At 41.4% G+C, this 23,132-nt stretch overlaps 1 protein-coding gene across 1 annotated transcript in view; it reads right to left on the bottom strand.

Annotated features, from left to right (window-relative positions):
* Nucleotides 1–23,132, bottom strand: part of AGAP1 (ArfGAP with GTPase domain, ankyrin repeat and PH domain 1) — a gene marked incomplete at its 5' end in the record, with an annotated part of 313,414 nt that overhangs the window by 69,350 nt on the left and 220,932 nt on the right. The gene's annotated exons all lie outside the window — the stretch shown is intronic.

The following is a 23,132-nucleotide window of genomic DNA, read 5'->3' on the forward strand; positions in this document are numbered from 1 at the left end:
AGAGAACTTCTTTAATGCCTCACAAAACTCAGTCCAAAGAGGCAGCCTCCGCAGAAAAGGAACAGTGACATAAAATCATTCCAGTCTTTAACAAAAAGCTCCGTTTTCAGCTAAAGAGCTAAGGCTGGAAGAGAAATGCCTAAACAACCCAGACTGTTAAGCTATATACTGTTTTAATAAAGTCATCCACAGGCTTTAATACTATATACTCAAAGGGAAAACACAGGACTGGATGTCTGAGTGACATCCTTAAGAACGCATCTCACCGAAATTAAAATAGGTAACATCGTCTGGAAGGCTAAGTTAGATCTATCTAAAAACTACAGTTCATCAAATCTAAAAATATCTTGTGTGCATCCTTCAATATTAAAAAATCTCCAGTTTTACCGCATGTTTAACAGGTACCAGCAAACTACACAGGCACCATTTCCCAGCAGAAAACTTGTTTCTCCTGAAAAAAAATTTACATATAAATAGGCAAAATCGAGGTTTGGCAACGCTCAGCAAGGGAAGACTGTCTCCAGTACATAAAGACCCTTTCCCAGTCCCTTTTCATTTTTCACACTTTAATGGCATGTTAGAGTACGGCCGTATGAGCAGGAAGTGAACTCGCAGCCTGGTTTTCTATTAACCTATTGATGAAATAATCCATTTTAATGTGTTAAGTGTCATGCCTTTTCCTTCTCTTTAAACAAATGGACTTTTTTCCCCAGTGACGCTGAGGTCCTGATACATCCAAGTGTGTCCTTTAGCATCGATTAGGCTTCAGCCTGCTCCTTCCCAGTCCTCTGCTGTCTTTGGGGATTCAAGAACATCACCATCAGCAGGGTTTGGGCAGCACCAAGCGTGGCCTCCACAGGGTGACTGATGGGTGTGCAAAGATCAGGGCCCAGCTTAGCCATCCTACCCTGCCTGCCTTCAAAATTACACACTATCTACACATTTTTGTTACTTATCAACATGGCCTTCACAGCCACTGGAAGCCATTACTTGCCTGGCTTGTTTTTGACTTATATCCCAGAATATTCACCCTGTCCGATCTGGCTTCACTTCACAGAATCCCATGGGGTTGGAAGGGACTTCTGGAGATCATCTAGTCCAACCCTCCTCCCAAAGCAGGGCACCCAGAGCAGGTCCCACAGGAACGTGTCCAGGGGGGTTTGAATGTCTCCAGAGAAGGAGCCTCCACCACCTCCCTGGGCAGTCTCTTCCAGGGCTCTGCCACCCTCACAGCAAAGAAGTTCCTCCTCATGTTGAGGTGGAACTTCTTCTATTCAAGTTTGTGCCCATTTCCTCTTGTCCTGTCCCTGGGCATCACTGAAAAAAGACCAGCCCCATCCTCTTGACACCCTCCCTTTAAGTATTTACAAGCGTTGATCAGATCCCCCCTCAGCCTTCTCTTCTCCAGACTAAAAAGCCCCAAGTCCCTCAGCCTCTCCTCATAAAGGAGATGCTCCAGTCCCCTAAACACTTTTGGATTTAGAAGTTAATTCAATGAAAGCTCTTGTTGCCAACTCTGGATATCTATGTCCATACAGTACAGATACACTTAGACAAACAAATAAACCCCAACTGGTTTCCAATAAGAAGCTCTAAAAAATACATACTTCATTATTTTAACAGCAACAAATCTCCCTAATTAGAAAGATGTTTAAGAGAGATTTAAGCATTTTCTGGAAGCCTGTTTTCTTCAAAAAAGGCACCAAGAAGTGTCTCTAACTAGAGATACTAACCTCTCTGAAATGTCACATATCTGGAACAAAGTTAACTATTTCCCAGAAGACAACGCGCATTTAATTTAGCTGGTACTGAAATGGCAACTGGTATTCCATCCAGCGTGTTGTGCTACCACAATCTGAATGACTAATGGATTGTAATAATGTTTCAAGAAAATCTTTTATTAACACTGACACTTGCCCTGATCTCTGGCTTCGCTGCCGACAGAAAAACAACATCTTGGAGCAATCAAAGCAGTCCCCACCATCCCCACCAGTGCGTAGACATGGAGTAGCAGCACGGTTTCTGCTCTTATCCAAGCTCATTAAGTCCAGAAATTTAGATTGCCGAGATTAAACTCCTGCCTTGGCTGGGCAAATTAATTTGTGCATCCTAACGCTCTACCTGGAGTAGAACAAGAAGTCATTAGCTGTCACCCAACGGCACACAGCCCGGCTTTTAACAACTGCAAAACACCAAAACAACACCAAAACAAACACCAGGATAGTGGCAACCTTCGACTGGGCGCAAGCCATCACCCGGCCATTCCTCCCAGTAGTGACCACAGGGAGACATCACAAAGCACCCAACCCTGAAAGCTTTGACTCGCAGAGCCTGAGATGTGGTTTTTGTTTTGTTTTTTTTGTTAAATGAAGGGTTAAAATGATTTCTTGAGCTCTTGCAAGAAAGGTGCTTTCAACAGCATCATCACCGATGGGATGCATCCCTTGCCTGGTGCATATTTACTGGAGCATCTCGTTCTGATGTACCAGTTAAAGACCTGGAATCCACCTGACTGATTTGTAAGGAAGAAAGGACGATGCACTCCTATGTAACTGTGTCGAATATTACAAAGGGCCATCTGCATATTAATATTTTTTTTATAGCACTTAGGACAGAGGTCAGCAATTGTTCAATCCTAACAGAAAAATACCTAGCAGCTAGCCAAAAATCTCTGTGTGCTGTAAAAGAACCACACACTATCTAAACAGACACGTCAGCTCAGCCCTAGAAAGTCACACATGAATTTTCCCCCCTCTCACTAATGTAGAAATTAGAAAAACATTCCCTTCTTCTACCAGAATTCCACCTGCAGTGGCTGGCAATGCTGCTACACCTTTGGAAACAGGATATTCCCGAGTTTGCTTCTGCCTGATGAACAAGCAGTTGCTTGCTCGTTTAATCAAACTGCCCCAATGGGTTTTGCTTTGTTTTGTTTTAACGTCATCCTAAATTTCCTCATAATTTTTTTTATGGCAAATGGACGATGTGGGCAATTGCAAATTTTTGCTGTGGTAAAACTGCCATTCCTGTATTCAGGAGGGAGGACTGGATAAGCCTGGTTCCTTCCCCATCCAAGGGATTATATATATACAACCACAGCCTCTCCAGACAACCTCCCGTCTCCCTCCTTCCATCCAAGGGATTATCACGGCCATATATACAACCACAGCCTCTCCAGACAACCTCCCGTCTCCCTCCTTCACTCTCTACTTTACTTACCCAAGACGCTCTTCCAAATTATTTTTTTTTTATTTTTAATCCCAGCTTTGTGTTTCAGAGACATTGGAAATGCGCCAGCTCAGATGTTTAGAAAGTTCTTTGCCACCTCTTCATCTAAGCACCTAAAAAAGCCCAGCTCAGTCAAACAGTATAAGACAAAACTCTTGGCATTGCTCATTCAGGCCTCATCTACGATGACTTAGAAGCCAAAAAAACAACATAAACCCCACCCAAACCAAAACCCAAGAATAAAGATGTTGAGTTTTGCCTCAGGAACTCAGGGAAGCCATGGTCAGGACAGATGTGCCCCAATGTCAGGACTTGAGCCTGGCCTTCAGCACCCACAGACTCTGCACCAAATTAAGACCGAGAAGATGAAGTATTCTGGGCTGAACACTTGCTCGAGACGCTTAGAAAAGTGTCTTTCTGCATAATTTCTGAATTACTCTGAATTTCTAAAACTCTATCAGCAAGCAGTTCCTCTGGTCGTACACTCCTTGTATGCAGCTGGGAAATGGGTAAGTATTTTTCAAGGGGCATCCTCTCTATAAATACATAAAACAGCTTAAGTTGGAAGGGACCTTAAAGACCACCTAGTTAAATCAGGCTATCTGTCATTTCAGAGGGGGTTGTGTTACCCCTGACACACTGTCAGGCTTTTTTCAGTGGTTCTTGCACACACCATGATATGAAAGCCAGTTCAAACTGTCTGCACATAAACCTCATTCTAGCCTCAAAACCAGGGTGCTGATTCACCGAGTCCTGCTCAACAAAGCCCCGTCATTTCAGGAACTCATCTTGATTCAATAAACTCATCTTTCTAGAAAATAGGCTTTGACCTCTTCCAGAGTTAAGGTAAATAAGGCTCTCACTCCTTTTTTTTTGGTTCCAAACAAACTTTTCCCCCTTGCTTATTCTTAAAATATATTATTCCCACCAATCTGCCCTTCTCTTTCACCAATGACACGAGAACCCTTTGGCTTCCAGATCTGCATCTTGGACCTTTAAAAATCCATACCTGCCTGGGAGGGTCAGCAGTGGTTGCTACTGTGGCTCTTTTGGGAAGATCCTTACCAAACTGCTTAAATCAAGCACGACTTAGAACCCCTGAAATGCTACAGACTGGTCACTGCAAATGGAGAGAGGACCTCTGGATGTAGAGCATGGGAGCCCTGAAGGTCCTTGCCATGGCTTTGTACGTACTGACTGGACCCATCGTGCTTGACGAAGGGCAGTAACTCTGTTATTTGAATTTTCTAGGTCCTTATCTGCAATTTTTCAGTTTGCAAGGCAACGAATGTAACGCGCACACTCTGAAGGGGAAGCTGTGCAGGTTATTTACTGGCTGTACAAGCCTTTGAGCATCCAAACACCACCGAAAGAGAGCACGAAAAAAAACCTGAATCCGAATAGAAGATACTTAAAATCTAGTGGGAGATGATTACATGTTAGGTCTCTGTCCATTACAATAAAATAGCTGGTAACAGCTTGCCATTTCGGCTGAAGCTCTGGGAGGGACATCCAGCTGCACCTGGAGACACAGGGAAGTCTTTGTTTGCTGATGTGTCTGAATGCCCCACTCTGTGAGCTGAACTATACTCATTTAACATATATTCTGTATGCAAAATAAGCTTGCTTCCATGTTTTAACGTGTACATCTTCAAGTGAGAGCAGGTAATTGGGTATACGAAGAAGAAAACTAGGCTTCGGTACAGCCTTTTGTTAAGATACGGAGTAACTGGGAATCAATTAAACTTAATGACTCCCAATTACCACATATCTTTGTATTTGTTCAGGCAGTAACTTTGCATCTGTGACCAACCCCTTGCAGACAGAATTTCTGTGTTTGCTTTCTTTAATAGGGATGCTATTTATTCTGTGTTAATGAATCTCCTTTTCCTGTCTCGTTTTGATTAGTTCAGCGTTGTATTAAATATGTTTTACCGCCGCTACAATCACACACCGTCGTTTCTAAAAGCCATAGATAAACGTTTTTTTTGAAAGCACACTTACCCCTGTGTGATCTGAGGATACATCTGTTTGGCACCTGTGAAGTTCTCTAAGGATGCTTAAGATACTACACTCGACAGATTAACCCCCTTTGACTCCCTCGAATTGAGTTCTTGATACACTTTGATAAGCAGAAATATGCTTTTATTCTTAGGACAGTCTTAACATCTACAGCCTCACCCTAAAAATCTTCCTCCGCCGCTGTACTGAGGAACTACAGATGTGTTTAATGTCACCTCTGGTCTCCATGTGACGGAGTTCTTTGTTGATTAGATAAATAGTCTTCAGATAGCTGATTAAAAAATGATGTAGCCGTTAGGTTGTGTGTCCAAGCCTTGTCAGCCATGTTGGATGTTAAAGTGTGCATGAATTACATCCCCAGAGTGTGCTGAACAGTGCTGATTAAATGAGGCACGCCACAGCCCTCAGCATCAATTATCAGAAATAATAGGATCTTTTCACCTATGCTGGAGGAAGGGGGCTGGGGATGGAGTCGGCGTGCCACTCATTTTGCAGAACATCTCATCATCATCATCGTCGTCGTCTCCGCAAAATAAATAACGCCGTCCATTCACCTAAGGACGCGTGTTTGTTTATTCTTATTGTACAACAATTAAAGACTGCCAAGATAGATGAGGGAAAACCTTCTCCCACAGCATAGGCCAGGGGAGCATTTTTCATGTAATACCTGTGCAACATTTATCTAGAAAAATAGGGGTACGTAAGATATGGATGAGAGGTAACTTGAGAATCAGAGGGGTATTTAAGGATAATCTCTGGGACCATCTAGTTGCCACCCCACTGGGGAAAGGATTCTGCCCTTCAGCTGTCCTGCTCTTTTTCAACTCGCCCTGCATCATGCCTGCTTTCATCAGGAGCCATAAAATGGCAGATTGGGGATTTTTCCTTTCTTGTCGGTCAGTAGAACCATGATTTCCTCAACAGGACCACGCTCTTCCACGAAGAGGCTGGAAATTATTTCATTAAGATGCAACTGAGAGGATTCTTACACCATGTAAACTTGTTCCTGTGACTGTGAAGGGGCTTGACACTGTCTGCTTTACCCTACGTAGAAGTAGCAGTGACAAAAATTCCTCAAAAGCGTTAAAAACAAAATTTAAAAAAAAAAAAGACAAGGCGTTATCAATATTTCACATTTCGAAAGTAAAATACATTGTGTTTCTAGATCCAACCAATGCTAAATTTTAAAATAAAAACCCCAATGTGCAAGGGTGTCATAAATATGTACACTGCTTCTCTGTAATTACTAAGAAATAGTGTATCTATCAAACCAGATTTCCAAAGTAAAGCACATTTAAACACTCGAATATGACTCTAAAGATTCCACACAATCCTACTTAGTGCATTGGTATTAATAGGACGTATACCCCAACTGACTAAAATAATGGAGCTGAAATACAAAAGATTTACAAATAACTGCTGCCAGTTATTCCATATGAAAACAGCCCTTAATACATCCTTTTTTGGACACCAGAATACTCAGAAAAACAAGCTGCTGGGCATCAAAAGAAATTACTAAAAGTGCTGAGTTGCAAAAGTTGCCCAGCCCAAACACAAGTAAAACTGTACACCCGATAAAAAACCCCCAACCTTCCCTCTGAAACTAGAATTCTTTCCAGTGCTCTATTTTAAACCCACAAAACACTCTAAAAGTAATACTTCAAATCCCATTAACAGTTAATCACATTTGGCTTCGATTCAGGTTTGAATATTTCAAATGAAGGGAAAAAAAAAAATGAAAACACATTCATACTTCTACTTGTGACAGGGAAAAAAATCTCCTTTAATGGAACATTTCTAAAAAAGGTTTTTAATTATTTTTTTTTTCCCCTCTAAGATTTCTGCATCAAAACTTTTGCAGTAGGTAAAGGACCCACTGAACTATTTCAGTGCATTTCCAATACACTATAAACATACAAGATTCAGATCGACAGAAGTAAATGTTAATTGGAAACATTTTTCTCAGTTTTTCATTATCTGAAGCAGAAAATTATGGGTCTTTTATACACACACAAAAATCCTTTTCAACCACCTAGAAAAATCGTCTTTTAATAAAAGCTTTAAATTATACTATCATATTTCAAAGGCAACGAACAGTTAAAGCAGCTAATCAAAGGTATAATTATTTAATGACTACTAGTCATGCTATCTAACAGGGCCGTAATTGCTTGGCTGTGATCACTAGACCACCAGCTTCAATACTGGAAAACAAGTACTTTGCTTGTAGCATTTGATCGACCAATTTCTGAGGTTAGTTTCTCCAATTGGGTTGACTTCACAAGGCTACCTGAGTTATTATGGAATTAGAGAACCAGCCTGTCACCCTGCCTCTGCTTTTCTGGACACTTTTGTACTTAAAAAAAAAAAAACAACGAGCCAAAACTGCAAAGTAAAATAAAATATTTCCCCAACAAAATGTAATTTGTCAAAATAAAATCATGATCGATTTTTTTTCACTTTTAATGCCACATCACAGCTGGCCCCACTCTAGGAATTCAAATGTAAAAAAAAACCCACTTAAAATGTGCTTATTGAAAATTATATTTTTATTTTAATGGCATTTTAATATTTATTGTCCATACTAAACTACTCCAGAGAGGTGGAGCAGTGTGTAAGCAGACCTTCTGACTCTGATCCCTTGTTTATATCGTGTCTTTTACAACTGGAAATATGAGAAAAACAACCTAGCATCATCACGTATTAATTACCAGAGCTTTTCAGAAGCTAAGCAAGTCCACACTGCGTATTGGCTTATTTTTGGTTTAGTAACAAGGCACTTAAAGAAAAGCAGCTTGTGTCATTATATCTTAGCATCAAATGTTAAATATGACCTACTGTTATTATACTTCTTCTGGGGTATTAACTGTTGTGGTGTTGGGTTTTTTTTTTCCCCCTACACAATTAGATTTGATACAGGATATTGGGCCCTCTGGAATTTCAAAGATATTTGAATTCCTATCCAATTATCTAGTCAACATCTTGATTTCAAGATCAGTCTCGTGCTTGTAATTAGTGTCATTGGAGCTCAAGTGATGCCCCCACCTGGGACACCACTTTCAAAACCCGACATGGCAAGGAAACCACCATGCTCATCTCAGCACCTTGTAGCCAAATATGACTCCAGGATGAAAAGAGACAGTAACTGAGACTTCTTCGTGCAGCCAAAATTACATTTGTGACCAAAAACTCTGTTCGATACAACATCCAAACCGCTTGGGTTTTGAGATCCTATGCAGCCAAAATTACATTTGTGACCAAAACCGACAAATACGACATCCAAACTGCTTGGGTTTTGAGATCCTTATTGACAAGATCCCCATTGTCAAGACCATTTGAATCTTGTGCATTTGAGATCCCCATTGACAAGACCATTAAACATCCAAACCGCTTGGGTTTTGAGATCCTTATTGACAAGATCCCCATTGTCAAGACCATTTGAAACTTGTGCATTTGAGATTTGACAAGACCATTAAATAATGTAAAAGGCACCATCCCTGAAAACAAGCCGACGTATTTTGAAGAAGATGAGGAAGAAACATTGCATGGGACAGCTGAAGAAGAAACGGCACGGGGGAAGCACCTGGGATGCAGAGGAGAAGATCAGAGGAGCAAGAGTGGGACATATGGAGGACTCCTGTCCTTCACCGTCAGCCCACCTTCTTTCTGCTGTTTAGACACAGTATTGACTCAGTGAAGAGAGACAACGCTTCCTTGCTTACCCCATGGAGAACCACTACTTTTACAGCATGATGGATTTATTCTTGTTTCGGACCATCAGTTTCATCTATGGATAGGGAGAGGACAATCTTGCCCGTTATAGGCTGATAAACAAGGAGCATTTAAATCCATTAACCGGAGGCGCATTGTTCTGCGCCCTTCTTCCTCTGCACAAAAAGCAGCCACATTTTGTTGATAGCACGAGCAATTACTGTCAAGAAAAACAGTTACAAAACAGCAGAAAGAGCTGCTTCTGCTCAAAGGAGTTACATTCTCACTTTGAAAAGACACACTCCGTGCAGGCATCGTGAAATTTCCCAAGTATTTGGCTGTTGCTTTTTTGTGAAATTTCTTTTCCGATGCGCTCACTTTGAAAAGACACACTCTGTGGAGGCGTCGTCAAATTTCCCAAGTATTTGGCCGTTGCTTTTTTGTGAAATTTCTTTTCCGATGTATATTAGGTGTCAGAACGGAAATACCGCCAACTAAAAATAAAATATACCACAATAAAGTAGTATCATTGGGCTGAATTAAAGCTGAAAAGAGCACACACCGTAACTTGTTTGGAGATATAAAAAATATTTATGTACGAGGTAGGATGGGAAGGTGCTCTCTGCACTGATCAACGTGCTTCACAGCAACATCTGTCAACGAACCTTACAAGAAACAAGTCAAAGCTGAGCCAGTACGAAGGCAGCAGGGAACACCTATCATAGAATCATAGAATGGTTTGGGTTGGAAGGGACCTTCAAGATCATCAAGTTCCAACCCCCTGCCCTGGGCAGGGACACCTCCCACCACACCAGGTTGCTCCAAGCCCCATCCAGCCTGGCCTTGAACCCCTCCAGGGATGGGGCAGCCACAGCTTCTCTGGGCAACCTGTTCCAGTGTCATATATTTGTGTCATAATATTCCAGTGTCATAATTTGTCTATATTTATATAATTCTTACAGCTCTCATTTCCTTAAGATTTTTCGTAGATACAGGTGATGAAGTGTTAGATTTTTCCGAAGACCTGGGCATATTGCTTATCTTGAATTTATTTTGTTCAGCATTTAATAAAATGATATTAAAGTGATAAGGGAGGCTTCCCACTACCCTCATTGTTATCAAAGGAGGTATATGAGTTGTCTGTAGAATCATAGAATTGTCTAGGTTGGAAGAGACCCTTGGGATCATCGAGTCCAACCATCTATCCTACTCTACAAAGTCATCCCCTAGAAGTCTTTTAAGATAGCATAAAGCTGGATCAGACATCATAGTCAGTTTGCTAGTTGAGCTTTGACTTTTCCTGAAGTTTAAAACAATTATAAAATGGAATAGAAACCAGAATTTCCATTCCTGCCATCCTCCCTATTTTATCTATATCATCCACGCTCGTGTAAGAGGTAAGCTCGCACCACGCAAAGAAAAACTGGAATAAAAAGCACAGCTGCGTAAGATTTCACAGTTTCCTCTTCTGAAAAAGCAATTGCTGTCCATATCAGCTCCTAAGGATCATTAGATAGCAAAACCATAAAGCACAGGCAACACGACTCCACCAGAAGACCCAAACCTCGCTCAACTACGCACGCCAGCTCAAGTTGTGCAAAAGAACACCTTGTGCTACACCATTTGGGAACAGGCCATCCGTACATGAGAAATATAGATTATTTAGGCTTCTCTGAAGTGTTTCCATCCTTTGCAAAGATCCGCCGCCGTGATCCAGGCTCATTAGCAGTTTGCCCTCCAGCAGGGTAAGCAGTGAGAGGCACGTCTGAGGAGCACGCGCGCACAAACCGCCTTTTGTTTGTTCTTGGGGAATCAGGTCCATATGTGAGCAGACACAGCCCTACTTTCCATTATATGCATGACACAAATTCTTCGTTAATTTTCATCACTTGTGAAAATAAGCCTGAGACAATCTGCTGGTATTAGGTGTTTCACAGTTCAGCGTGTTACGCTGCTTTGCGGTACGACCTGCCCATGTTAGTACAGGGATTCCTCACTGGAGAGGAGATTTATTGTGTCAAGGTCTTTACTTCCAAACTACTAAGCCGTCTGTAATTATTATTTCTCTATAAACCTGAACGCTCGTGCTCAAACAGGAAGGTCACCATCTCCCCTTTTGCCTGGGTTTCTACCTCAGCCTGCACCGACACAGTTAGAAGATGACTTTGAGTTCCTTCCCTTGGCTTCATCAGAAAACAACAGACCCACTGATGTTGGGTCCTACATCGCAAGGAGGACAACCCGAGGCACAGAGGGTTCACTGGGGCTATGAGTTGAGTAGAAGTTTGTACCTAGTAGCACACCCACAACACCTGCACCTAGGCATGTTAGCAGTAAATCTATTAATTTGCCTTTTAGGGCTCCCCAAAGCCTGCAAAATTAAATAGTTAGCTCAATGAGGGCAATGGGACAAAGAACCTTGGACCTTTCAGAAGTAGTTTGTGGATTAATCAACTTAACTTCCAAAATCAATGACCTACAACGGAGTCTGAACGTCTCCATCTCTTTGGGCAGGCAGTCTTAACGCAGGTATCCTCTTATGGAGAAATGAAAGTATTAAGACTCTTCCATTTTAAACTTATGGTGGGAACAGCAAAATTGTTCCCAGTGCCAGATTCAACATTTTGTCTCTTCTCCACAGATTGCATCTGGATTTCAAAGGGCTTCACATGCAGGAGGCTACTGTCATCTATGTTGGTATTGGATGGGGCTCCCCAGATTTACCAGAAGTTGTTCGTTTGAATGCAACCAATGAAAAATGTAAAAGTAAATTTAAGATATTCTTGATGTGCTATTACCCAACATCTGCCCAGATACCATTACGAACAAACCCAACAAGACCCGGGTTAACTTCTGTGACTGCTTTTACATGAAGGTTATAATTCCTTGTAATCTGACTTTTTTTAAAAGCTGTGGTTGCAGAAAATCCCTTGGGAGGTGCCGTGATTAGCTTTAGAGTGAAGAAGCTGGAAAAAGGAGGGTGCAATTTTATATTTCCATGTTTTAAACGCTGCCCGTTTTGTCAGGGAGTACACAAACACCACATGGCTGCGTGACAAAGCAAAACCAGGAGGCTGAACAAATTAAGAGACTCATGTCTAAGTCGCACTGCCTTTCATCTTTCAGTAAAACGCCGAGTAACGACTGCATTTGGCCTGGAAAAGATAAATATGAAATCTTGCATTTACATCAGCTGCTGGTGTCAAAGGCTTCCTCGCCAGCCAAAGCTCGGAGTTGTTAACTACTAAATGGCTAAATGACAATGGCTGTTACTAATCGCTTATTGAATAATGAAAGTGACACAACTGATAAAAGGTTTCAATCCCCGGAAAAAAAAAAAATAAAATGATTTATAGTATTTCACTCTACTGGCACTGTTATTTGTATGACAAATGGTTGGACAGACACCAGTTAATCTCCGCGCGCTTCCAACTCCCGATGTGGCAGCTTCTGCCGGAGCAGCCAAATAATCAAGAACAGCTAACAATACAGCCACGCTGTCGTCGAGGGGCTGAATGCTGGTATTTTATCAAGGCTGATCCCCAAATCAATTTACGCGATGGGTTTCTTTTTTTTTTTTCTTTTCTTTTCGGTGGGGGGAGGGAGACCACGGTGAGAAAGAGGAGCACCGTAAAAATGGGAAGCCGCAGCTCGCAGCGAGGTGGATTAGCCACGCTCCCCTGGCGCAGAAATGAAATCATCAATACAACTAAGGCATTAATGATTTCAGAAAGCTCGGTATCGTTTATAGATTTTTTTTTTTTTTTTTTTCTGGATGGCAAAATCCCAACTGCAGCATCACCCAGAGCTGTCAAGACCGTTAGGTTACAGCGTGTTATCAAACCCGCAAATCCCATCTCCCCCTCAGACGCGAGAGAAGGATGTGGCTGCTTTTTAGGCAGGATTTCCCCCCCCCCCCTTGAGAAATGAATAAAGCTGCAGATTTATAAGCAGTCCATCAATAGGAGCTTTATCTCATTGGTTCTACGGGTATCAGCCTACTTCCTGCAGAAGTCAAACGTGTTTTATCAAGGCAGTCTTTCAAAAGCAGTAAAGCCCTCGGAGGGCTAAGCTTCCTGCAATTCGCCTTCTCTTGCATTATTTTTCAACTTTGCACCCCAAAGTTTTAATTTTTTGTATTAAAAAAATGACGCCTACTTCTATTTAATGAGGAAAACCAGCTTAATGAAAGAAAAAAAACCCCAAACATGCGGAGGGAGAATAAAAGCATTCCGATTTTACCAATTGAATAAAGTGACAAATCAAAGATTTTTACATTCCAGAATGTGCTTTCCTATAGCTCAACACCCCACAAACAATTAACTAAAACCCCAACTCAATCCCGTTAAGTCTTAAAAGCAGTTTCAAAGACAGCAGCAAGATGATAACTTCTTGATCTCATTTTGTTGTTAAAAAAAGTTTAAAATGAACAGCATATTACAAGCCAGCTAAGCCACAATAAAAAAACATCTTTTCTACCGTGGCCATAGGGTCAAGGCAGTCCCATCGTATTTGTAAAGGTTACACACCTGAAGTGACCAGTTAAATTACAGCCTACACAGATAACTAAAGTTTTCACTCTGTTCTCTACTGTTTGCAAATATAAAGCAGTGCAGCCCTTCACAAAGCCACAAATATTTTCTGGCTGTAAGGTGCCTACTGTAATGACTTTTGATCACCTGCCCTCAACCCATGAAAGAAAAGAAGATTTTAACAAACGGATATTGAGGTTTACATGAGAAAGATGCCAATGCAGTGGAAGGGAATCACCAAGACTGGATGCTGTGGTGGGTCTTCAAAGCGAAGAGTGGCAGCTCATGGTTGATGTGATAGAGCAGAGGAGGCCATTGGGAAGGACACCAAGTGAAGGGTGACCCAGGAGAAGTGATGGGCTGAGGGAGTGATCATTGTAGCAGCATCCAGGTGGAGCTGAGTGGGTACCACACTCATCAAGGGCAGGAAAGAAGATGCTGTAGCAATTGAGACATGAGGTGGTGAAAGAGGTCACAGTCAAAAGAGGAAGCCCAGACCACATACTTCAGTGACACCTAAAGACCTAAAGATGGCATTTTTCTTGGTCCCAGTGAGAGGGAAGGAACACAGCAATGGGCAGTTTAAGGTACCTGGTTAGAGGCACGAGGAGATGGGTGAGATTGGCTAGAGAATACAAAGCCCCATGCAGATGAGTTGGCCACAGAAGAGGAAAAGCTCAGTTTGCACGTGCACTCCTGAGATTGTTCAGAGAAGAGGAAGAGAAGGGGACCTGATGCAAGAACAATTTTCTTCTGGAAGATTGCTTATAAGATCCCTGAAGAGATAAAAATCTTAGAGGCTACATCCCTACTAACGGAAGAAACGAGGATGGAGAACGGAGATGACAAACATCACTGCAAGTGAGGAAAAATCACCCAGAACACCAAACAGCATGTGGCTGAGAACAAATCCCAACTCTTCTCTGTGTTTGGATGATGGATACCCATTTACAACTGCTTCTTGTGATCTACTGGTTAGCCATTTCAATATTTTTAACTTAAATCACATTGATTATTTTTCTAGTGCTTGTACAACTTTTTCTTTTAATATTTTTTTTTAAGTCCACATTATCAGGCAGGACTAACTCAATATACTTGCTCTTGAAAGATATTTGTTATAAGGTAGTTTTTAAATATTTTTTTTTTAAGTTCACATTATCAGACAGGACTAACTCAATATATTTGCTCTTGAAAGATATTTGTTATAAGGTAGCACTAAAAATTGCTCAGCTTTTTATCACTTGACAATCTCCTGTAAGATATTTGGACAATTCTGTTACTTACTCTGCCAATGGAAATTATTTTCTGATTTTTATCACTTGACAATCTCCTGTACGATATTTAGACAATTCTGTTTCTTACTCTGCCAATGGAAATTATTTTCTGATCATACCACATATTAGCCTTTCCATTATTTTGCGCATAATCAATATGAGGTTAAATAATATACAGATTCTTCAGGATCCCTTCCCTCTTTTCAGCTACAAGCATAATATCCAATTTATTCCAGGTCTCTGAAACATTCTCACTGCCACAAAATCCCTTGAAGATTTTAGGACAGTTCCTTAGAAAGTTCTCAAGCCAACTTCGTAGTCAGCTTAAGAAATAAGCTAATCTGGTTGTGCAGATAGAAATGATAATAACAACAACCTAAATAAACAAACACTGTAGATGATGTTTAGCTGTCGCTTAACTGTTTAGAAGTACAAATTGAAGGTGAATTCTTACTCTTTCCAATGATAGAAAGTTTCATGCTTTTCCTTTTTGAGATCAGGATTCATTATCGTAGCCTTTTGTCAAACATTAGATTCGTATCATGGCTAGACTTTATTTGTTGTTGATGAATTTAAGAAATTCCTTTTTCATCAACTTCACATTCTACAGACCATCAATTATTTCTAACATCTTTAATTTCCTTTATCAACAATATACATTTCTTATCTGCTGATTCATATTCCTTGTCATCACCCTCACTATCCTTCCCATTAACGTTTTCTTCAACTGTTTCCTCCGCTTCCACTCTTAATCATAATGCTTTTTAAATGACAAGCATCCTTTTGAGTGGAGAACCACAGGTCTTTTGCACCTGATCTTTCCTAAACATTTTCAGATTGCTCACATAATTACGTTTAACCTCTCCTCCCAGACAAATTCTCTTACCATTGTTCACAATCCTCAAGAATAAGCCTAATAAAGGCTCGAGTTTGTGTACACATATATATATGCATTAAGAGAATTATGCTGTGTTTATTCAAGGCAGAAGCATTAGGCTTGTCTTGTACTATACAATCTCAACTTGGAGCACGTGCCTTATTGCCCAGGTGGAGTGGGACTAACGACATTTAATTATTTACCCTGCATCTCTCAGGCAAGGGGAAGGCATTAGCATGACCCCGCTCTAATTCTTCTAACCCATCAATCAGCTCTCTAAAAGAAAGCAGAGGCTCTCACCCTTCCACGTGGAGTTAATGCGCAGGTAGTCGCAATAATTGATGGCACAGAAAAACGATGACACGTAATAGTCTGAGATTACTGCCAAAACACTGCGTAATCAGATATAATAAAGGTTGATGGACTAGCAGATTCTTTCTTTTATCGGGCTTGTGGGCGCAAGTTAAGGACTGCTTGCTTGCTGGGCAAGATTAAATGGGTTTGGTAAAGAAACTAAGTATGAAAAGCCAAGCAAAAGCAAGCTGCTATCATAGGTAATAGCCTGCTCAGGAGAAAATCAGTGCTATCAACCAGAGACTGATCGGCTGAGTTCCCTCCACAGCAATAAAGCACTTTCTCCCCAGGTAGGCCGTAACGTCACTGAGAAGCTACAAAATCTTTAAAAATGCTGTAACCAATACAGTTAGCTTTTCCTGCTTGAAACAGAAATACACTGGATGTACTGAAAAGTCATGAGTAATTGATTTAAGCTCTCAGGTCAGTATAACTGGTGAACAGGAGAACCTCACCCTATCGATAGATCTAACGTAGACCTGGCTGGAAAGCAGCTTCAGCCAAAAAGCAGAGGGGAAAATGATGAAACCTGTCCCCAGAGACATACAGCTGAGATATAAATACAGGGATTTACAGGGAAGTTTCCCCAGTAAATCTCTCAGGATTTCCATAGTTCTCATTTCAATCCAGTCCACCCTTGGGAAAAGTGGCTGGACTTCTGACTTGTATTACCCTTAGGGATGCTGCATGGCATTTAGCAGTACACTTTACTTGCAGATAAAAAGTCTCCATCTCCTCTTTCCCCAAAGCTTCTTAGGAGGGGAAAAAAAAAGAAAAGGGGTAAAAAAAAATAATAATATCATTTCAGATTTGTCAATCAAAATCTCAAGCTTCGACACTCATACTGGTTGGTGTGTTAAGACAAAGGTGAAAGACTGGAAAATGAATACCTGGTAGGGACTAAGAGCTAAGTGGTGACAATTCCTAGATGCTGAACGTGGCATTGGCCTTGAAAAGACAAAACCCCTCTGTACCTCGCAGGGTCTCCGTGACCTACTTCGCTCCGGAAGGATAACTGGAATGAACAAGAATCCTCTCCTCTTAACGTGCCAGCAGAGTTAAGTTTCTTGTATATTCAACGTCCTCCTACAAGTAGGACTAAAGCACAGAACCATTTTTACAAGTGGAGCCTCAAAGAGACCAAGGCACCGGGCTCCTGCGTTGCTCAGAAAATAATTTTTGGATTTTATTCTGGCTCTGCTCGGGGCTCTGGGGGACAGTTTATGTCAATCTTTTCTTCTTCTTTCAGAAGTACCGTAGGTTAAACTTTGGGCCTAGCAACCTTGACAGTGTCCCTTTACATTTTTTTATACGAGCCATTGAGTAGCATTATGACAAATTACGGGACCTGATGATATGTAACAAGAACATCTCCTCCAGTCAAAGGCTGTGGAGGAAATAAAAAGCCTGAAAGAAATATTTCGGGCAAAAAAAAGGAAACTTTTTCCTCTTCATTACTATAAAGAACTGCAGATGGTGAAATACTTCAATTAACCACCAAGTAGGGTTTCCTTGTATTCATTTAAGACAGCATGTAGCAGACACAAACTCTTCTTTTGCTTGTGGAGCTATACAGACAACACGTGAAAACCTTTGAAAATCATCTCCTTTCAAAGCCAAGTTGCCTTTACGTAGTATTTTCTGTACTACTTCGCTGTCATTCTTCATTATGGAAATGATCTGTAGGAAATCAATGTTTCGATTGGAGTCGACCTGCCTCTGCCTTTATCGGCTGAAAGCAACAGTCTGCTGGCTGTGATGTCAACTGCCTGGTGAAGAAGCTGTTGGGGATATTTTGCAGGCAGAGAAACAGTAAAGTTCTTTATAATAGATTATTTACAAATACTTTCTAAGCGTCATCAGCTGTTTGTCTGGAAATAGCTTTTTTATAACATTAATAAAATAAAAAACCGCTATGAACTATGTTGCTATTTTCATTACTAAAGGCAGCAGATAATAATCAATACAGTTAAGCAAAAAAGCAAAACTCTACTTCCAATCTCCTCCATACCTATTTTTTTCATGTCACAATAGCTCTGAACATATCTTGAGCTCTTTAGTTGGTAATAAACCAGAGTACTGCACTTAAAACCTTCGGTATATATTGTTTTGCAGAAGCAGACCCAGACGTAGACCTACTCTTAGGAACTTCAGCCCTAGCTCTAGAAAACAGTGGAAATCAGTAATTAGGAAGCTAATTCTTACCCAAACCTCAGCCATCTTCAGAGTCAAACCACCAGCTCCTTTAACAGTTCTAAGATGACCGGGTAAACAATACAACTTTCCAGACAAACATCCACTCTACTAGTCCACCATCAGGCTCAATTTTATTTTAATTTTTTTTTTTAAGATCACAACATAAGTCAAAGCCTGAGTCTCTTCTTTCGTAGTTAATTGCCCCCCCCCATCATTCTAGTACACCTCATTACTCCATGGGATGCTAATAATCTGTTACCAAAGTTTACCTTCTCACTTCACCTCAGAGATCAAAAGGTTATCTATAAGCAATGGTGACCTAATTAATAATATTAATTTTGCCTAGGCAAATTGGTATCTACCTGTATGCAGAGAGTCTGAGAAATAAAGAATATACTTGACAAATCCCTAAAAAGTAATCGATTTTCACATTCTCCTTATAATCAATGTGGATCCCTCACACCAGATTAAGTAATCTAGCAAATATTAACTTACATTTTACCTTATGATTAAATATGTTAAGCACATACGAATCTACGATTTATTACAATTAGTTTTGTTCTAATTTAGTTAAACACCGAGGCCTCTTAAGTATTCTATGAATCTCAGGCATGTTGCCTGGCAAGTGAGGATTTTCTGAAAACAGTTCTTGAGGAATCCTTGGTGGTATTTTAAAGATTTTGATTACGGACTATTTACCATTGATGGGAGCCTAGTTTTAGGATGAAAATGTACACGTTTGTTATTTACAGTATTTCAGTGGAATCTCTCATTGGAGGCTCTAGCTACAGAAATATTTTGTCTTCAAACAGACTTGAACTCTCACAGCGTTGTTTCTAAAACGTATATTCCCTTCAAAATATTGTCTTCAATCTCCATAATTACCTCTACTATTTTATAGATGGTTCTACAGGTGCCTATTTGATAAATCAGTATGTAATTAACTGTATAGTCTCTGTAGTGAAGCTCCAAGAGCACAGCTAAACAAGGAACAGAGAAAATTTAAGTATCTTTGGGGCGAGCTACATTATACAGAGAACTCTCCAGCAACACTTTGTTGCAAATAAATTTGAAAGGACACAGATGGGCACAAAGAGAAAATGGAAGTGGAAACAGAAGTGATGGAAAGGGCCAAAAAAGCAAAGTTTCATGAAATTTCCTGCAGTATGCTGAAACTCAGAATCCTAGAATATAGTTTGGGTTGGAAGCAACCTTCAAGGTTCATCTAGTTCAAGCCCCAATGCCCTGGGCAGGGACACCCCCCACCAGACCAGGGTGCTCAAAGCCCCATCCAACCTGACCTTGAACCCCTCCAGGGATGGGGCATCTATACGAGTGTCTCACCACTCTCAACGTGAAGGATTTCTTGTATATTTCTAATCTAAAACTGTCTTTTTTCAGTTTAAAACCATTGTCCCTTTTCCTATCAATACAGGACCTGGTTAAAAAAAAAATAAAAAATTAAATATTCCTCCATCTTTCTTACGAGCCCCCTTTATATACTGTTCATCTAGAGGTAAAAAGGAATATTAAATGAGCACCAGTGCAAGGAAAATGAAACTTCTACAGACACCGTTCTGGTTCAGAGGGTTTTGACAGGCCAAACGTGTTTACTACCTTGGAGAAAGCTGAGGTTATCACTACAGAAAGGTATCAGGATGGCATTTCACTACGGGGAGACAGTAAAGCCCCCCGAGCTATAGGCCACAGGCCACAGCCCTTATGTTCCTGAATTATACCCACAACCATGCTGAAATGTCAACTCCACACGCAGAATATCTCCCCCCTTGACGAAGCCAAGCCGTTAACTCCCAGCTGAGGCTGGAATATGAAAATCCACGTGTAAAATTTCATTAGAAATAGCCACCCACTTTCCTCTGACACTGCAGATGCCACGTGGCAAGAACGCAAACAGTGTCTTCTCAGATGTCCCCTGGAAACTGAAGTCTACCAGGTGAGAATCAAGTTCTATTAGACATTATTTAAAAAAAAACCCACCAAAAATCAACCATAAATATTGCCCACATTTCAGCATCACGTTCAAATGGAAAATTTGCCATACTACGTCTGAGCCCCACAGGAGAAGGTGACGTCGTTGCATACATCATGCTGTGAAATACGTTATGAGATGCTTGCAAGGTACCCTCTGCCACTAAGGAATCTGTTCCATCAGCATCTCCTCCCAGCCCTTAGATAAATATCCCTTCAGGGAAAGGATGTGCTCCCCCAGGCAGAGCTGGTAGCAGGCTCAAACAACGGAGGCCACCAACTGAAGAAAGTCCAGAGTCAGAGAGGTAGAATTTCTCCCCCTTAAAAATTTACCTTTCTAAGGCCTTTATCTCATAGCAAGGTTTGAAGACACTAGTATCTCTCTGCTGCCGTGCCTGCCATCAGAGGGCTGGACTTGGGAAGCAGTAAGTCTGTGGCCATACTGCTAGAGAAAAACAAGCTTTCCATGTTCACAGAAAGGAATCATAGAATCATCATAAAATCATAGGTTGGTTAGAGTTGGAAGGGACCTTCAAGATCATGGAGTTCCAACCCCCCTGCCCTGGGCAGGGACACCTCCCACCAGACCAGGTTGCTCCAAGCCCCATCCAGCCTGGCCTTGAACCCCTCCAGGGATGGGGCAGCCACAGCTTCTCTGGGGAACCCCTTCCAGTGTCTCACCACCCTCACAGCAAAGAATTTCTTCCTGGTATCTCATCTCAATCTCCCCTCTTCCCATTTAAAACCATTCCCCCTTGTCCTGTCACTGCACTCCCTGACCAAGAGTCCCTCCCCAGCTCTCCTGGAGCTCCCTTCAGATATTGGAAGGCTGCTCTGAGGTCTCCCCGGAGCCTTTTCTTCTCCAGGCTGAACAACCCCAGCTCTCTCAGCCTGTCTTCACAGGAGAGGAGCTCCAGCCCTCTGAGCATCTTGGTGGCCCTCCGTTGGACCTGTTCCAAGAGGTCCATGTCCTCCCTGTGCTGAGGACTCCAAAGCTATGATCCATGTTGGTTTAAATCCACCTAAGCAAGCAGGACTCAGGACTATCTCAGAGTAAATCCTGATTAGCAAATGCCAAGAAGCTGGAGGTCCTTGAGTCCACAAATGCACTCGACAGACTGTTGTGGTAGTATTAAAACCATTAACTAGTCTGATGTTTCCCAGGTTCTGATTTACACCCCTGTGAAATAGCTCCTGTTGGAGAAAAGAACCTCCTCGATGGAGACCAAACCAGAAAATTAGGAGCTGACCTTGAGCCTTCTGGGTTATTACAACTTGGGCACTAAAGGCTTGGTTCAAAACCTCACCAAGGAAGAACCATTGAGGACCCCCAAGCCTGAAGAACCTGTTTCTCAGCGCAGGCTGCAGAAGGCTGAAGAGCACATGGCAATCCTGGCTGCTGGCACAGGGATCAAAGACACCCAGGTCACCAAATACATTTAGAGGCTCCTCTTCCAAAGGAGAAGGAAAAAATAAAGATTCTCTCTTGTGGGCTGCCTAGAAGTGGTAAAACATTACTACAAAATAAAGCAATTACATCCCCTCAAACTAGGACATGGAATTTCAGACAACAGCTGAACTTGAAATCATTGGAAGAAAACCCAACAACTCTGTTTTTGAAAGCAAAAACCCACCAAGACCGCCCTTTTTTTTCTTTTTCTTTCCTCTTAAGACTGGTTTGGCCCCTAAATGGGAAGTGAAACTGATCTTAAAGTATGGAAGAAATAAAAAAAATAACAATCAAAGCTGCTTTTAAAGGGGATAAGATTAGTTTTAGGGGGAAAAAAACCACCTCAAAACCCAATTAAAAGGGAAGTAATAGAAGAGGGGTAGGGTCCATAAGGGAGATCTCACTTGCAAGTTTAAGGAGCAACTGAGCTTTTGTTCAGAATTCGCCTGTTTAAGCAGCTCTGTAAATTCTTCTGGACCTCAGGATGAAGCAGTCCCTCAAGGGAGATATTTAGTGGCAGAGACACCTTTTGCAGGATGGCTTTATTATTCCAGCCAGCAGCAGGCAGGCAGAGCAGAATTCTACTGACAAGTGGCAATAAAAATTTGGGGTGCTACAGGAGTATTTTGACTGCATCTTTTCACTGCCAGTCACAGCATATTCCAAGCAGGGGAAACACAAGCTCTTCACTTGACACGTGGTTAACATGTCACACTTCAGCCTACTATGAAGTCCTTCCTACTCCCATCTCTCCAAACTACACACACCCCCCAAAATTAGATATTCAGATGTGAGAAACAAGATTAGTGGTACTGGAACAAGTAGAAGCATCACTTATGATTAAATATTTTCTTAAATGGAGCTTGGAGTTTGATATGCATGCCTTTAATGACCACCTTCTCATTTTAGGAGGAATCTGAATTAAGAAAGATGTGATGTTTTTATAGGCAAGAAATTAAGAGAAGCCTAATCAGCCTCCGAGACAAGAGAATCTAAACTAAGGACCCAGCTACCGACCCCTTTGCTTCCTTGAAAGCAGACAGATTTATCCTCATTACAGGATGAAAACAGGGCTGGGGAACGTCATCTTCGAACCACTCGTAGATAAACTGAATGCTGGCTCCAACAGATGCCAAAAAAGACACTTTCTCACAGCCCGAAGGTTAAACTGGATTAATCCTGAAAACCTGAAAAGGGATACGCTGTAATTTAACATGTGCTCAACGTGTGCTCAGCGGGAACGGAAAATAAAATATCTTAAATATTATCAAACATTACACCATTAAACACAAATTAGACGGAAGCAGGGGAAAGCTAAAAATTGACTAGGAGTTCAGCTACTCTAAATGGCTAATGCCTCCATTTTTCAACCTGAAGCCCTCTCCAATACAGTTTTGCCATTAAGCAAAAACCTAAAGAAAGGTAATCAATTCCAACTAAAAAGCACTTCTCCCGGAATGACTGCACTTCAAACCCCTGGCTGGCTGCCAGCCTGTGTCCCC

The sequence above is a fragment of the Calidris pugnax genome, unplaced genomic scaffold (assembly GCF_001431845.1).
Source record: "Calidris pugnax isolate Ruff unplaced genomic scaffold, ASM143184v1 scaffold357, whole genome shotgun sequence".
Lineage (NCBI taxonomy): Eukaryota > Metazoa > Chordata > Aves > Charadriiformes > Scolopacidae > Calidris > Calidris pugnax.